Raw genomic sequence first — 17,601 nt, forward strand, 5'->3', positions numbered from 1 at the left:
ACAGTTTTTATGCAAGTAGTCATACCGTATCCAAAAAAATCATGACAACTATGATGGAAACAGGAAGTTTTGGTAAAATTGTATAAATGCCGACAGATCATTTGTTAGTTCGACATGGTGGGTTCTTTTTGTGTAGGTAAAATGTATTATGTGAGAAAGGACAGTGGAAATGCCTTTATGCGCAAATATTGATATAATAACCATCATATCAAAGTCAACTTGGAGTCACGCAATTATATGTAGTGTGGTCCTSTCACTACAACTCGGGAAACCATGCAGTTTATTAGGCTAGATGAAATAAGTTGTGATCATCTTCACAGGMTGCTCCTTTCCAATACATTTTGATGACTGCCGTTTGACAAATAAGAATATTCTCGCTTTAATCCATAATAATATCATCATCATGTACACTAGCCTACCCGCACAGACTTCCCGCACTGCTGGAGTGCAGGTGCCAACACCAGAGTAGGCACATATGCTAATTAARGCAACAGTTGTGACAGAATTATCAGTATAGTTGAAAATACGATGGAAACACATTGAACTTTAGATTGTTATTCTGGGTACATGAAAACGTAAGCAAAAAAGTACATTTTGTGTTCACTGTCATCACGCACTGATTTTTATCMACAACAAGTCAGTCTGGTGGACACTGTTGGGAAAATGTGSATATTTTCTTTATGCAGGTTTTAGAATATTCTCAAGAATATCTGTTGCCAATTGGATGGAAACCTAATTAGTGTTGATTCAACATTGGATTATTTGCTGTGTACATGCAGCCCTGGGAATCATTTGTGTCTGGAATGGTTGCATTTGGTGTAAAGCTATGGAAGTTTGGCAGCACCCCCATTTTACACATGCTAAATAAACAGAGTACTTAGAATACCAGATATGTGTTCCAAATGGCACCCTTTTCCCTATAGAGTGTATAGAGTGCCATTTGGGTGTTATTGAGAAGGAGCCCCCTTTCCCTCTGCTCTCCTCTCCTCAAAGGAGATCTGGATCTGTCTGCATTAGCATTTCATACAGAGACACTGAATGTCCTCCTGTTGCCAGGTGGATTCCCTCGTGAGAGGAGGTGGTAGAGAAAGGTGTTAGTTTTCACATAGCCCCTCGTCAAGCAGAGAGAGAGAGAGTGAGASACCGATAGAGATGGATAGACAGAGAGAGAGATGAAGAAGAGAGAGAAAGAGAGAGGAGAAAGACAAATATACTGCTTCATGTCAGTCGGACTGATGAAGGCTAGTGCAGTAGCGAAGTGCTAGGTGACAAGAGAAAGGAGTGGGGGGGTGAGGTGGAAAAAGGAGAATGTGGGGGAAGCAGTGAGACAGGACGAAGGAGAGAGTGTGGAAGTATTGTGGTGGGTGGGGTGAGGGGAGTGGGTGAGGCAGGCGGGTGGGTGGTTGTGGTGAGGTGAGTGGGTAATGTGTGGACAGCGCCCTGTGGCTTCTCTCTCATCTAAGTTCTGTAAATCGATGGAGACGCCCTGTCCATCTCTCTCTCTCTCTCTCTCTCTCTCTCTTTCTCACTCAGAGTGTTGGCATTGTCCAATTAGCATCTCTCTCACATTTCCCCGTCTCTGCATTGCACGTGAAGGGCACAGAGTCTGACAGGCAGGCCGCTCGGCACACTGTTTTATTATCAGTGAGACACATCAGGCCTCCTCTCTCTCTGCACTCAACACACCACTGACTGACTGATACCCTTGTACTTGATGGATGACTCAAGGTCACTAATTAGTAAAGAACTCCCCTCACCTGCTTGTCTAGGTCTTAATTGAAAGGAAAAACCAAAAACCTGTAGACACTAGGCCCTCCATGGAATGAGTTTGACAACCCATGGACAAGAACAAAAGTTAATTTTGTGCGTAGCAAATGACACCCTATTGCCTATAGTGAATGACTTTTGATCAGGGCCCATAAGAGACAGGGTGCCATTTGGGTAATGACCTAGTACAGCAGTTACACCACACAGTATATGCAAAAGTATGTGGACACCCCTTCAAATTAGTGGATTTGGCTATTTCAACCACACCCGTTGCTGATGGGTGTATAAAAATRGAGCACACATCCATGCAATGTCCATAGAAAAACATTGGCAGTAGACTGGTCTTACTGAAGGGCTTAGTGACTTTCAACYTGGCACCGCCATAGGATGCCAACTTTCCAACAAGTCAGTTTGTAAAATTTCTGCCCTTCTAGAGCTGCCCCGGTCAACTAAGTGCTGTTATTGTGAAGTGGAAACGTCTAGGAACAACAACGGCTTAGCCCGCYAAGTGGTAGGCCACACAAGCMCACAGAACGGGACCGCTGAATGCTGAAGCGGGTAGGACGTAAAAAACGTACATCCTCGGTTGCAACACTTTTACRGAGTTCCAAACTCCCCCTGGAAGCAAGAACTGTTCGTCGGGAGCTTTATGAAATGCGGTTCCATGGTCAAGCAGCCGCACACAAGCCAAAGATCACCATGGGRGATGCCAAGCGTCAGCTGGAGTGGTGTAAAGCTCACCGCCATTGGACTCTGGAGCATTGTAAACAGGTTCTCTAGAGTGATAAATCATGCTTCACCATCTGGCAGTCCGACGGATGAATCTGGCTTTGGCGGATGCCAGGAGAGTACTACCTGCCCCAATACATAGTGCTAACAGTAAAGTTTGGAGGGGGAGGAATAATGGTCTGGGGTTGTTTTTCATGGTTCCGCTAGTCCTCTTAGTTCCAGTGAAAGAAAATCTCAACGCTACAGCATACATTGACATTCTAGACGATTCTGTGCTTCCAACTTTGTGGCAACCGTTTGGGGAAGGCCCTTTCTTGTTTCAGCATGAGGGGGCCTGCACAGACTGGCCTGCACAGAGCCCTGACCTCAACCCRATCAAACAACTTTGGAATGAATAGGAATGTRGGGTCTTTTCGCCCAACATCAGTGCCCAACCTCACTAATGCTCTTGTGGCTGAATGGAAGCAAGTCCCCGCAGCAATGTTTRAACATGTAGTTGAAAGCCTTCCCAGAWGAGTGGAGGCTYTTATAGCAGGAACAGGGGGACCAARTCCATATTAATGCCCATGARTTGGAATGAGATATGCGACAAGCAGGTGTCCACATTCTTTTGGTCATTAAGTGTATTTCCCCCCAGTGTTTGGATGGAATCTAAAATCTCTGCTTGCTCATCTATGGGAGTCCGTAGTTTATATAACAATCAATCTGAAGTTGAAAAATAGTGTCTGGAGCTATACTATAATTGAAAGTTTACCCATATCTTAACACTGTCTAGACTGAATATTATTGACTGTTTCTATTGAACCCCTGCAYTAAAGGGATGGAGGAAATTGGGTTTAGATAGAACAAAACCAAGTAAATACTTCCTAGGTGTTCTCCAAGCCTTGAGTATGGATTGTAAGTCCCATTTAAATCACACCTTCYCCCTTTAAAGCGGCAAGGAGGTATACCTACAGTGCTGTAGCGATTTTAGCACATGGCAACAGTGCAACTCCCCTTGCGGATCTCAAACTCAAACTCAGCCCATAGGCAGAGCTGATAACCAAGTCTAAACTATAACTGATTTGAAGAGAAAGAGTAGCACCAGGAGGCAGCCCTTAGGTTCCCAGCAGTAGCTCCAGTAGGGATATTACATAATCACTATTCCTCTTAACAACTCTTTAACAAAAGAAGGAAAAAAATGTAATATCTCCTAGCAAACACACTCAAATGAAGGAGGAGAAAATCCTATCAATCCCAAAATGCGAAATATTAACGCAACATATTGCCAATCATCCATTTATTTTGCATTCTTTAAATCAATCCCAAAATGCGAAATATTAACGCAACATATTGCCAATCATCCATTTATTTTGCATTCTTTACTCGAGTTTTATAATGTAGACCTTAACTGAAAATATTATTGTTTAATTTTTGGGGGGGAGGGGAAATTATTTATAAATCATAGTCTGTTCACAAGAAAACATTTTGTAAGGTCCCCAAAAGTATGTAATTTTCTCTGCGGCCACAAATATGGAGTTTTCTAACTGACCCTCTAATGCCATTTTTGCAGGTCCTTTGCAAATGGAGGCTATATTCTCGTATATATTWTTTATTTATTTCAGGAAGATAGTTCTTTGATTGCCCAGGTGATGGATCTCTGTAAAAGTTTAAAAATAAATCCTTGGCTAAGTTTCAATGCAAATCTATAGGCCTACACATACTATTTCTGTGGGTTTGGCGACTAYTATATAGCGAGGGCCAGCTAACMAGAGCATACAGGTRGCAGTGGTGGGTAGTATATGGGGCTTTGGTGACAAAACGGATGGCACTGTGATAGACTACATCCAATTTGCTGAGTAGAGTGTTGGAGGCTATTTTGTAAATGACATCGCCGAAGTCAAGGGTAGGATAGCCGGTTTTACGAGGGTATGTTTGGCAGCATGAGTGAAGGAGGCTTTGTTGTGAAATAGGAAGCCGATTCTAGATTTAATTTTGGATTGGAGYTGCTTAATMTGAGTCTGGAAYGAGAGTTTACAGTCTAACCAGACACCTAGGTATTTACAGTTGTCCWCATATTCTAAGTCAGAACKGTCCAGAGTAGTGATGCTAGWCGGGAGGGTGGGTGCGGRAYCGATCGGTTGAAGAGCYTGCATTTAGTTTMACTAGCATTTAAGAGCAGTTGSAGCCAACGGAAGAAGGGTTGTATGGCATTGAAGCTTGTTTGGAGGTTTGTTAACACAGTGTCCAAAGAAAGGCCAGATGTATACAGAATGGTGTCCTCTGCGTAGAGGTGGATCAGAGAATCACCAGCAGCAAGAGCGACATCATTGATATATACAGAGATAAGAGTCGGCCCGAGAATTGAACCCTGTGGCACCGCCATAGAGACTGCCAGAGGTCAGGACAACATGATCTCCGATTTGACACACTGAACTCTATCTGAGAAGTAGTTGGTGAACCAGGCGAGGCAGTCATTTGAGAATCCAAGGCTATTGAGTCTGCCGATAAGAATGCGGTGATTGACAGAGTCGAAAGCCTTGGCCAGGTCGATGAAGACGGCTGCACAGTACTGTCTTTTATGTTGGTATGTTCATTTTCAAATATACATTTACATTTTGGTCTGTTAGCAGACACTCTTATCTGGATTGACTTGCTCAAATAAGGTAGAAAAACWTATCACAGTCATAGCAAGTAAAACGTTTCTGTAACCGTGACTGAGCATGTTGTTGGTGTTCGTGCCGGCTACTTGCCGATGMATTTTTGTATTATAAAATACAAAAATATATTTTAATTAAATACATTACGAAATAATGTGTTGTTTATTTTGATACATTGATCTTTATGGTATTTTGTAATTCTTGCCCATCCCTGCTTTTGACAATTTTAAAGWGTAGCTTTTTGGCACTCCTATTATTTTCCCTGCCTCTGGGCTCTTTTCAATCTGTATTGCTGAAGCATTGCAGATTGTGTGCAAGAAATGTAAGGGTAATTTCAGATTGACCTGACATATGCAGCGTTTACCGTGAATGCAGTCTCCTTGACTGCGGGCATATAGTCTTTTATTGTCAATTGTGCTAAAAAGCTGAACTTCCGCGATACGGATTGAATAGAGTTTAACCATGTTTTGAGGCTGTACAGTGTGTGTTTACATTTACTTTGTTTATAAACATTGTAATAAAACAAGCTTATATTTTGGGTTCGGATGGGGTATGACAGCTCATGAGACATTTATATGTTATATTCTTCAAGAATCAACGGSTACATATCATTCATTTTGAAATCCAAATATGTATGGAGCAACTGCTGATTGCCCCTTTATTAAATACACCAAAACATAATCAGCRTTCATCACAGGGTTATCACTGACCTCTGGCATGCTGATTAAAATCATTAGGATGCCATTTGTTAGACTGTGACTGAAGGTGATCTGGAAATGGAAAAACATAATGATTTCACTGCCCCAGTTGTGTTTCTTATGGAGAGAAAAAAGGATGGAGAAAAATGAAGAAATTATGTAAGAAATCAATTTGTCAGCTCTTGCTGACTGACCATGCATTGTTCAGAAACAACCTTTTGAATTCATTATTATTACATGAGAAACTGAAGCTAGACAACCCACAGCAGAACATACTTATCTCAGTTTTACCACAAGMCCCTCCTACAGAGATATAGAATGAAATGGGGAGGAGAAACTCCATATCCTCTCTTCTTGTTAAATCTGTGTTTTGAAACTCACTCATTCACAAAGTAAGAACCCGCTAAACCAGTAGATGTACAGTACATATCACAGCTGGAGAACAATAACAATATGCGCGTTCTAAGACTGTATGTTTGTAGGCTAAATGTGTCTATATCTTTGATATTCTATTCAGGCTACATTTCGACTGCCTGCTCTGTGTCTCATCAGTGCTTGATGTTTAATTCCTTTATTTTGATGTATAACTAGTATCATATTGACAGATATCACATTTCAAATTGACATGCCGTACAGTAAGAGGGATTTACGATGCTACAAAGCATTGATTATTATGATAAGCAAGAAACCAATTCATTTGCTTATGGTTTCAAACAAGCCTGATAAATGCTTTGCTAACATTATACATTTCGAAGAGACAAACAAACAATGAACACCAATATTTAGCAACATACATCATCTTCAAGTTCTACTGCGCAACACGTAAGAGGAAAGAGCATGCTCACTCACACTGAGGACACTATTAGCATAACTGTACCCAATTTATGGATTACATTTTTTTCCCTCATCAATCTACACACAATACCCCATAATGACAAAGCAAAAAAGGTTTTTAGAAATGTTTGCAAATTTWTCACAAAAAACCCAGAAATGCCTTATTTATAAAAGTATTTGCTSTGAGACTCGAAATTGAGCTCAGGTGCATCCTATTTCCATTGATCATACTTGAGTTGTTTTGAKAACTTGATTGGAGTCCACCTGTGGTAAATTCAATTGATTGGATATGATTTGGAAAGGCACACACCTGTCGACAGAAGSTCCCACAGTTGACAGTGCATGCCAGAGCATAAACCAAGCCATGAGGTTGAGGGATTGTCTGTAGAGCGCCGATACAGGATTGGGTCGAGGKACAGATCTGGGAAAGTGTACCAACACATTTCTGCAGCATTTAAGGACCACAAGAAAACACAATGGCCTCCATCAATCTTAAATGGAAGAAGTTTGGAACCACTAAGACTCTTCCTAGAGATGGCTGSCCGGATAAACTGAGCAATCGGGGGAGAAGGGCCTTGGTCAGAGAGGTGACCAAGATTCTGAGTACCTCTGTGGAGATGGGAGAACGTTCCAGAAGGACAAGCATCTCTACAGCACTGGTAGAGTGACCAGACGGAAGCCCCTCCTCCGTAAAAGGCACATAACAGCCTTCTTGGAGTTTCCCAAAAGGCACAAAGAGGACTCTCAGACCATGAGAAACAAGATTCTCTGGTCTGATGAAACTAAGATTGAACTGTTTGCCCTGAATGCCAAGRGGCACGTCTGGAGGAAACCTGGCACCATCCCTACGATGAAGCATGGTTGGTGGCAGCATTATGCTGTGGCTGATGTTTTTCAGCGGAAGGGACTGCGAGWCTAGTTAGGTTTGAGAGAAAAATGAATGGAGCAAAGTACAGAGATATCCTCGATGAAAACCTGCTCCAGAAAACTCAGGACCTAYGACTGGGTTGAAGGTTCACCTTCCAACAGGACAATGACCTTAAACACACAGCCAAYKKAACGCAGGAGTAGCTTCAGGACAAGTCTCTGAATGTCCTTGAGTGGCCCAGCCAGAGKCCGGACTTGAACCCGATTGATCTCTGGTGAGACCTGAAAATAGCTGTGCTGCGATGCTCCCCATCCAACCTGACAGAGCTTGAGAGGATCTGCAGAGAAGAATGAGAGAAACTTCCCAAGCTTGTAGCGTCATACCCAAGACTCAGGGCTGTAATCACTGTCAAAGGTGCTTCAACAAAGTACTGAGTAAAGGGTCTTAATACTTTTGTAAATGTTATATTTCCGTTTTATAATTTTAATACACTTGCAAAAAAAGCTAAAAACATGTTTTTGCTTTGTCATTGTGGGGTATTATGTATAGATTGTAGAGGGGGGAAACTATGTAATCCATTTTAYAATGAGGCTGTAACGTAACAAAATGTGGTAAAAGTAAAGGGGTCTGAATAATTTCCGAATGCACTGTATACTTTAAATTCTACAGATCCTACTGAGTATTCATATATATATATATATGTGTACCAGTCAAAAGTCGACACACCTACTCATTCAACATTTTCTTTATTTTTACTATTTTCTACATTGTAAAATAGACATCAAACCTACTAAATAACACATATTGAATTATGTAGTGACCAAAAAAGTGTTAAACAAATCCAAATATATTTTTTATTCCTCAAAGTAGCCACCCTCTGCCTAGATGACAGCTTTGCACACTCTTGGCATTCTCTACCAGCTTCATGAGGAATGCTTTTCCAACAGTCTTGAAGGAGTTCCCACATATGCTGAGCACTTGTTGGCTGCTTTTCCTTCACTCTGAGGTCCAACCTATCCCAAACTATCTCAATTGGGTGGAGGTCAGGTGATTGTGGATGCCAGGTCATCTGATGCCACTGTCCTTGGTCAAATAGCCCTTACACAGCCTGTTTTGGTCATTGTCCTGTTGAAAAACAAATGATAGTCCAACTAAGCGCAAACCAGTTGGGATAGCATATCGCTGCAGAATGCTGTACCAACACATGGGTGTGATCATTCTACAGTGGTCCCTGTAGCGTACGCTCAAACCGGTGTGATTAGAATGCGTATTTAGAATGTCCAGTTTCGAATGATGCAACAGTCAGCATTTGAGCTGGCCACAGTTTTTTCAGAAACATTTTGCACAAACAAAGTTATGTTCAGAATGTGAGCAGTTTATTTTAGATGCAATGGTAAGACATTCACAGAAGTAGCTACAGCATAACACAATCATCCAAACTGGAAAGATGTAGGCTKCATTTGTCCTAGCGCTAACTGAGGAAAGATTGACATAACACAAGCAGTCATATTTTTATAACTCTCGGCTGACAGAAACTACAATATGAATTAGCTKATAGCAATTACTATTTATAATTAATCACAGCTCGGGTGAGCTCACCATTGATCAAAATAATTGAGTAAAACACTTTCTAGAAATCGAAAGTAATCCGAAGATGGGTAGTTTGTGCGCCCAGCCATGRTTGTTTTTTTCGCATTAACCAAAGATAATAAGAAGAGACAATATTAGTTTGGTCTGTTTATAGTATGCATGTTGAAGGGTGTGTGTCGTCTACGATCATCCACTTCCCTTCATTCCCTTTTGGAAGTTTACCCGAAAGATGAGTGAACCATTCCTCCACCTCATTATAACATCTTCAGTCTGGCAGATTACGTGACACCCAGAATGCATTGTATAATGTCAACAAACATGGCGCCACACATAGCTGGCAAATAGCTTAGCTCATTATAATCTGTACAACCTTCAAAAAGTATTTTACACACATCATAGGTGTCCATTATATGCAATAATCAGAATGCATTATTTGACACCAGTAATTGAAAACGTGAATAAAACTGTAAATATATTATGCTCCATACATACATATATACCTACATACTGTATGCGCCTACAGTAGAAACGACAACACGATATGCAGAAAATAAGGAACTTACTTTGATATGAACACACACATGTCCAAAGTTATTATGTGTAAAGAAAACAACAACGAAGGCAAAGCGAGCGCCAGCAAGAAAATGTTCCAATTCTTGCAAGACTGCGCAAATATATGCATACTTGATCTGCGCAAACATGAGTGAAGTGCAGTGGGTTCTCCTGGAAGAGAGAAGTATCCAGCTCTGCAAAGACTCAAACATAAATTTTCCGCAACGCTGAAATGGACTACTTCTATATGAATAATTGAGGAGGCAGAACACACCTCAAATCAATTTGTTGTTAGAAAATACTTTGAAATTMACAAGTTGAAACATAGCCTATAGATAATTAGCAGGCAGCGCGTGTTAATCTTGGCGCACCGATCCCTTTAGCGGGATCATTTTCGTCAACGTCRGCTGAATTGCAGAGCGCCAAATTCAAATCAAATTACTCAAAATATTGAATTTTCATGAAATCACAAGTGCAATATACCAAAACACAGCTTAGCTTATTGTTAATCCACCTGGCGTGTCAGATTTAGAAAAAAAGCTTTACAGCAAAAGCAAACCAAGTGTTTGTGAGGACAGCTCTCAGTAGACAAAACATTACAAACAGCTAGCAGCAAAGTAGTTTTTCTGACTTTCGTGACCAATCAAATTAATCGCTTACCTGTGATGATCTTCYGATGTTTGCACTCACGAGACTCCCAGTTACACAATAAATGTTTGTTTTGTTCGATAAAGATTATTTTTATATCCAAAAACCTCCATTTGGTTGGCGCGTTTTGTTGAGTAATCCACAGGCTCGTGCAGGTCACGACGGGCAGACAAAAATTCCAAATAGTATCCGTAAAGTTCGTAGAAACATGTCAAATGTTTTTTAGAATCAATCTTCAGGTTGTTTTTCAAATAAATAATCGATAATATTTCAACCGGACGGTAAACTTTTCAATACAAGAGAGAAAGAATAGGTCTCGTTCCTGTGTCGCGCGCATGAACAAATCTAAGGACATCTGGCTGTCCACTGACGCGATMTGATCATTCTCGCTAATTTTTCAGAATAAAAGCTTGAAACTATGTCTAAAGACTGTTCACACCCTGTGGAAGCCATGGGGAAAGGAATCTGGTTGAAAAACAGCACTTCCTGGTTGGATTTTCCTCAGGTTTTCGCCTGCAATATCAGTTCTGTTATACTCACAGACAATATTTTGACAGTTTTGGAAACTTTAGAGTGTTTTCTATCCTAATTTGCCAATTATATGCATATTCTAGCATCTGGGCCTGAGAAATAGGCAGTTTACTTCGGGAACATTATTTATCCAAACATCAAAATACTGCCCCCTAGCTTCAAGAGGTTATTAACTGTCCTGTTGCGTAATAATCACATTTTGGAACAGTGAGTGCATTCTGACATCACGTGCATAAAACACTTGACAGATAAACTTGGCAAAAAAGAAATGTCCCTTTTTCAGGACACTGTCTTTCAAAGATAATTCGTAAAACTKCAAATAACTTCACAGATCTTCATTGTAAAGGGTTTAAACACAGTTTCCCATGCTTGTTCAATGAAACATAAACAATGAATGAACATGCACCTGTGGAATGGTCGTTAAGACACTAACAGCTTACGGTAGGCAATTAAGGTCACAGTTATGAAAACTTAGGACAATAAAGAGGCCTTTCTACTGACTCTGAAAAACATCAAAAGAAAGATGCCCAGGGTCCCTGCTCATCTGTGTGAGATGGAGGGTCCGTCATGGTCTGGGGCGGTGTGTCACAGCATAATCGGACTGAGCTTGTTGTCATTGCAGACAATCTCAACGCTGTGCGGTACAGTGAAGACATCCTCCTCCCTCATGTGGTACCCTTCCTGCAGGCTCATCCTGACATGACCCTCCAGCATGACAATGCCACCAGCCATACTGCTCGTTCTGTACGTGATTACCTGCAAGACAGGAATGTCAGTGTTCTGCCATGTCCAGCGAAGAGCCCGGATCTCAATACATTGAGCACGTTTGGGACCTGTTGATTCAGAGAGTGAGGGCTAGGGCCATTCCCCCCAGAAATGTCCGGGAACTTGCAGGTGCCTTGGTGGAAGAGCGGGGTAACATCTCACAGCAAGAACTGGCAAATCTGGTGCAGTCCATGAGGAGGAGATGCACTGCAGTACTTAATGCAGCTCGTGGCCACACCAGATACTGACTGTTACTTTTGATTTTGACCCTCCCTTTGTTCAGGGGCACATTATTCCATTTATGTTAGTCACATGTCAGTTTATGTCTCAGTTGTTGAATCTTGTTATGTTCAAACAAATGTTTACACATGTTAAGTTTGCTAAAAATAAAAGCAGTTGACATTGAGAGGATGTTTCTTTTTCTGCTGAGTTTATTTGGAACTCACATGCCAAAAGGTTAAGTGTGCTTTGAATTCTAAATAAATCAGTGTCAGTAGCAAAGATCCCACACACCATCATACCTCTTCCTCCATGCTTCACGGTGGGAACCATATATGCAGAGATAATCCGTTCACGTATTCTGCGTCGCACTTAAACACTGCGGTTGGAACCAAAAATCTCATGTTCCCCACYTTGGCGGTAAACGCTGCACAAGTCGGCTTAATCGGAAATTACCTTTACATTTCTATTGCGCAAACTGTAGCTCTTTAGCGATACAGAATGAATAGAACCTTGAGGAAGGGAAAAAAATGGGAGTGCCAAAAAGTTACTTTAAAAAATTATCCTAGAGTCACAAGCAGGTTTGACTTTTTGATGTCTATATAGTATCCGAAAGAATCAGAAAGAGATTCTGTAGTTTCTAAATCACCCATCCTTGCCAAACATCTCATAAATGTACCCCGTGAGCTCTATTTCAAATAACATGCACTCTCCACGTACATTGGCAACACTCAAAGCACAGTCACATATTTAAAATCCAAATATGCCATTCTGTTCTTTTGAAATGCATTTTCAGAAATTCTTAATGTTCCTTAATACCTTAATGAAATAATAATGAATGATCTTTGTGATGGTGTTTAATTAATGGATTTTAACACTTTAAATTGTGATGTTTTAGTGATTTTTTGTGTGTACGTACTGTTACATAAACTAATAAAAAAGCTATTGTTTTAATTGAAATACATTTTCTTTGGTATTCTAATGTTACCTTCATAAACAGAAATCAAATGATTAGTCTTCCGATAGCATATATGAATTGTAATTATTAGACTGTTAGAATGTTGACGTTCAAAAGACGCAGCATTGGCCCGATGGGGGTCCAACAAGGCTTTTCTAGTGTTAAGTGCCACGACATATTATTTGAAACCTTGGGTTGAGTGGTTTTTAAAATCTATTTCTAACCTAGATATAGCCTAGGACATGTCTTATCTGGCAAGGTTGGAGAGGTTGGTGAGTGTTAGCGACAAGGACAAAGTACAAACCGTTCTTTCTTCACTGTCGTACAAGATTTGTGCACTTATTTTATTAATTTATCATCCAACACAGCCATTTCTCAACATACCAACCCTCCAAAAACATGATGCCTTATGTTTATGCATAATCTTTCACTCTCCAATTAAACTGTTATATTCAATTTGTCTGTAGCCAAAGCTGTATGCTTTCAATAYCATTCTACAAACACTGTCTGCGTTATGCATCAATAAGATCTGTTGTTTGAACTGACATCACGTCAAGCAACAAAGGCTGGATGATGGCCTCTGAAAACACTGTATGGGTACGAAATGGCAATCTATTCCCTTTATAGTGCACTACCCATAGGGCTCCTGTCAATTAATGCACTATAGGGATGGGGTGCCATTTGAGGCACAAACACTGCTTGGAAACGATGGTGGAAATGGTTGCCTGATTCATTGTTTTTAATGACACTTTGATGAGGCTGTTTGAATAGTAAATACTTGTGTTTCCATTGTTTGACTAATTTCCTCAAATAGCTAGGGAGGGATTGAATTTGCCATAGGAAGTGCTCCAGTGATGACTGATTCAGTTTGGCTGAAGTGACTACTATGAGTCACATACGATCCGTATCAGGCCAGTATTACAGGATTGACCCTGGTCAACATCCACAAGCTATCTAGAGGTTACTGTAAAATGTCTCATGAGGAGAGACAAATGATGGAATCCAGATTCTGTCCAGACACTTTCAAATGCCACTTAGGTATGATATTTTAGGGGATGTCAGTTGAGTCTTCCTCAACGTGCATACTTTAACTATGTATTCAGATAAGGAATTATTAAAAACAATCAAAATATATTCCAAAAGTATGGACCAGGTGCTATAATATCAATCTATACAAACACTATGGCTGGTATGGCCTCCAATGCAATACAGTATCAGAGAAAAGCTTTGTATTGTGCTTCAGTCTTTATAATAATTTAATAATAATAATTTATTGGATTTTTATAGTGCTTTTTTCACCTAGGTGCTCAAAGCCCTTTAGGGGGAAACTCACCTCATCCACCAACATAGTGTAGTACCCACTTGGGTGACGCACGGCAACCATTCGTGGCATTAAGTTTCAGTTATGCCTCTAGAGAAAGCAAGCTTGAGCCACTAAAAGACATACTGGTAACTGCAGACACCAGTTCATTGCCCGGTCTACACCAATGACAATCACATTGAAGCCAAGGTCTGTGCTTCAAACAAATAATTAAAGACATGCTCTGGTTCTTTAGCGACTAAGAAAGTCTTTTTTAAACCTCCCGCTTTGGGCTGGATGTGTCAATGTGTAGTTCATACATGCATAATCTGTTATCAGAATTACTGTCTTACCTCAATTAGCCACAAAATCCCTAGTTTGAAAGCAACTGTTTTCTTGCAGCTGTGCTGCGCCATTTTCCCAACATTTCTCCCCACGTGGGCGAGCCCCCTAGCAATTTGAGTTCTAGCCAAAGAGGCCTGCCCAGCATTATCCAATGAGGTTGCAAGGCTGTCCCAAAGGCTCAGTGGACACAGCAGAGAAAAAGAGTAAGAGCAATGACGTGGTGGATATATGTGACGTAGTATACCATTTTCGGGAACTACTGGCTAAAACGTATACACAAATATCGGAGAATCTCATTAAACAGAGCCACTGATCTAGGCTGAATGAAGAGATGGGGATAATTCTGCCTTCACATCAGACTTTCGTCCATGTTCCGTGTTCTTATTTTCTGAAGAAAAAGTCTAGATCCCCTGAAGCTAGTTTAGAGACATCATGAGAAGTCATGATGTGATTGCTATTATCCCTTATGGGTTGTCTTCTGGACACAGATTAAACCTATTGTACTGGATTAAGAATAATGCTCAATGGAGATTCTTCATTTAAAGTGTTTTGTAGACAAGCACTAGGCTTAATCTGTGTCCAGGACACTGGCAATGGATGTCCAGGTTGCATCAAGGCATATATTGGTTGATTCCTGATGGGAGCCACTACAGAATACTCCTAAAGCCATGCTAACTGCACCAGCCAAAATTCTCACCAAAGTTGACGGCAATTAAATGCGGTTGATTGAAAGTCAGCCCAGGTAATGCAGTGAAATGTCTCCACAATAGCGGTCTGGAACTCTCTAGTCAGAACAGAAAATATATTCAGTTCCTAATACAAAAAATTATGGCAATAGTCTGACTTGTATATGGTACAGCAGCTTGACATACTGTACAGTATATGCATTATTATGCTGGGCAAGGATTTTATGTTCAAAAGCTGTTGTCAAAGCACAAGAGAACCTACAACGACACAAAAACAACAACAACAGTGCTTCCATACATTCCCTCAGACTCCAACCATTTTACCGTCACCCCTCCCTCTGCTGAGCACACCTTCCTAGACAGAGATTACAATCACAATATCAACAGTGCAAAACTGAGCAGAGTCTGACGAGGTACAACTACCTAACATACACTGGGGGGYAAAAAGGTTCTTAAATGGTTCTTCCTCAGCTCGTAAGGTTCTTTGGAGAACTCTAGCCTGATAAAGAACCTTTGAGTTATGTGTGAGGTTCTTCACGTGGCATCTACGGTTCTTCAGAATTCTAAAAGGTTCTTGAAATGTATGGAAGCCTGCAGAGGTGTCAATTTCAAAGCACACAGCAAATTGGTCAGTGTTAACTAGTGTTCATTTTTAATGTAACATTTCTAGTGTTGATTCAAGAGTTAAATTAACACAAACGAGTTGAATTAACACTCAATTGTGTAACTGTAAAAGAACCCCAGTGTTGGTGTTAATAACCAGAGTTTAACCACGCCCATCATTATCATATTTCCCAGCATGCTCTATTACAGGTAGATTTTTTTGAATTGCTTCTTTCAATGTCTCTTTTTTTACTTGTACATTAATTGATTATTACATTTGATGCTGCTCAAATATGAATAACATACACTTTTCTAAAACTATTCCAATCTGTTACCTGGCCTTATTGCACCCGTTACAGAAATGGTTGTTCCAGTTTAGCTGTTTAGGGTAGTCTCATATAGCAGSCTTCTCAACCTTGGCAGTCAATTTGAATGTAGGTTGAGTGTGGAGAAAAATTCCAAARGTTGGATATCCCCACTCTGGCTGGATTCCAATAGAAATTACACATCACTTTGTAAACCAGCATAATGTAATTTGCAGGCCTGATGTGTCTTATAAACTATGAGCCCTACAGCAGGTCTAATCAATTCCGGACCTGGAGAGATGAAGCATTTCTGGTATTAGATTTTTTTGTATGGTTCTTCAAAGAACCACCACATTTATGGTTCTTAAGAGACCCTAAAATGGTTCCTTTATGGCATTGCTCTCAAGAACCTTATTTGGTTCCAACTTGCACCTTTTATTTATAAGAGTTGTGTTTCTAAAGCATTCCAACATAAGGGCATGTCTGCCTCTCTTTTTAAATTATATTTCAGAGTGGGAGATGGAATCTGATACGGAGAAAGACCTCTGCTAATAAAAGGATAAGAAATCAATGAGTGAAGTCCCGTTTCCTGCAGCGCATTTATATTTGTGTCTGAAGCTACAGCTACAGTGGCGCTGCTCATGCATCAGCTATCCTAACTCACACCCCTACAGCAGCTGTAGCAGCGGCAGAAGCAGCAGTCCATAACTCCAGCGAGGGAGAGAGAGGGAGGCTTACAACGTACACACCACAGGAGACAGAGGTAGAGCCAACGAGCTGCAAGTGCACTCATTAGCACCGAAAAATAACCTGTGATAAACCCCCTCGCTCCGTTTCTTTGTCTCTCTCACACATACACATACACAGAGAGAGAGAGACATTCAAACACTCATGCACATATTCTGTAGAAACAGCTCAAAGCACAAATGGTACTTTAATTTTTCCATACCTGGTGGGACTTCCTTTGACAGGCATGACAGCTGACAGTTCGTGAGGATGAGTGAGAAGGACTTTCTGTGCTTGCCTCACCATTTTCTCTCTTTCTCTCGCTCCCTCTTTCCCTTTTTCTCTACCACCGTCTGTCTCTCTGGGGCAGTGCTTAGTGCTCGGCTAGCGGAGAGCCCACTTTCTTTCTCTCTCTCTCCCTCTTTCTCTCACTGTGGGTGTGAGCAGAGGATTGAAGGAGTGTGTGTGTGAATGGTATAAGCCATCGTCCAATCCAGCCTGACTACTGCTCTATGGCTGCAGCAGCTCCAGGACGAGGAGATCTCTGATTGGTCGGTTTAGAGCTGAGTGCATGTCTGTCAGGCTTGCACCACCCTCTTTGTCTTTCACCCTACCCTCCTATTTCCCTCTCTCTCGGTCTCTCCTATCCCTCTGTCTTTCTCTCTTTATATGTTAACCTTCATATTCATCCACATATTTCTCTCTATTTCTCCATCCCTCAGTCATACTTGTCTCCCTGTTTTCTTGCTCTCCTTCTCATGCAAGTGCACACACACACACACACACACACACACACACACACACACACACACACACACACACACACACACACACACAC

General features: G+C 41.0%; 1 protein-coding gene across 1 annotated transcript in view; it reads right to left on the bottom strand.

Annotated features, from left to right (window-relative positions):
- Positions 1-17,167, bottom strand: part of LOC111972514 (cadherin-18-like) — a 238,513-nt gene extending 221,346 nt beyond the window's left edge. Inside the window, exon 1 of the mRNA XM_023999516.2 lies at positions 16,987-17,167. The gene's annotated coding sequence lies outside the window, so the exon portion shown is untranslated. The remainder of the gene's footprint in view (positions 1-16,986) is intronic.
- Between the last annotated feature and the right edge of the window lie 434 nt (positions 17,168-17,601).

Source organism: Salvelinus sp. IW2-2015, linkage group LG14 (genome assembly GCF_002910315.2).
Source record: "Salvelinus sp. IW2-2015 linkage group LG14, ASM291031v2, whole genome shotgun sequence".
Classification (NCBI taxonomy): Eukaryota; Metazoa; Chordata; class Actinopteri; order Salmoniformes; family Salmonidae; genus Salvelinus; species Salvelinus sp. IW2-2015.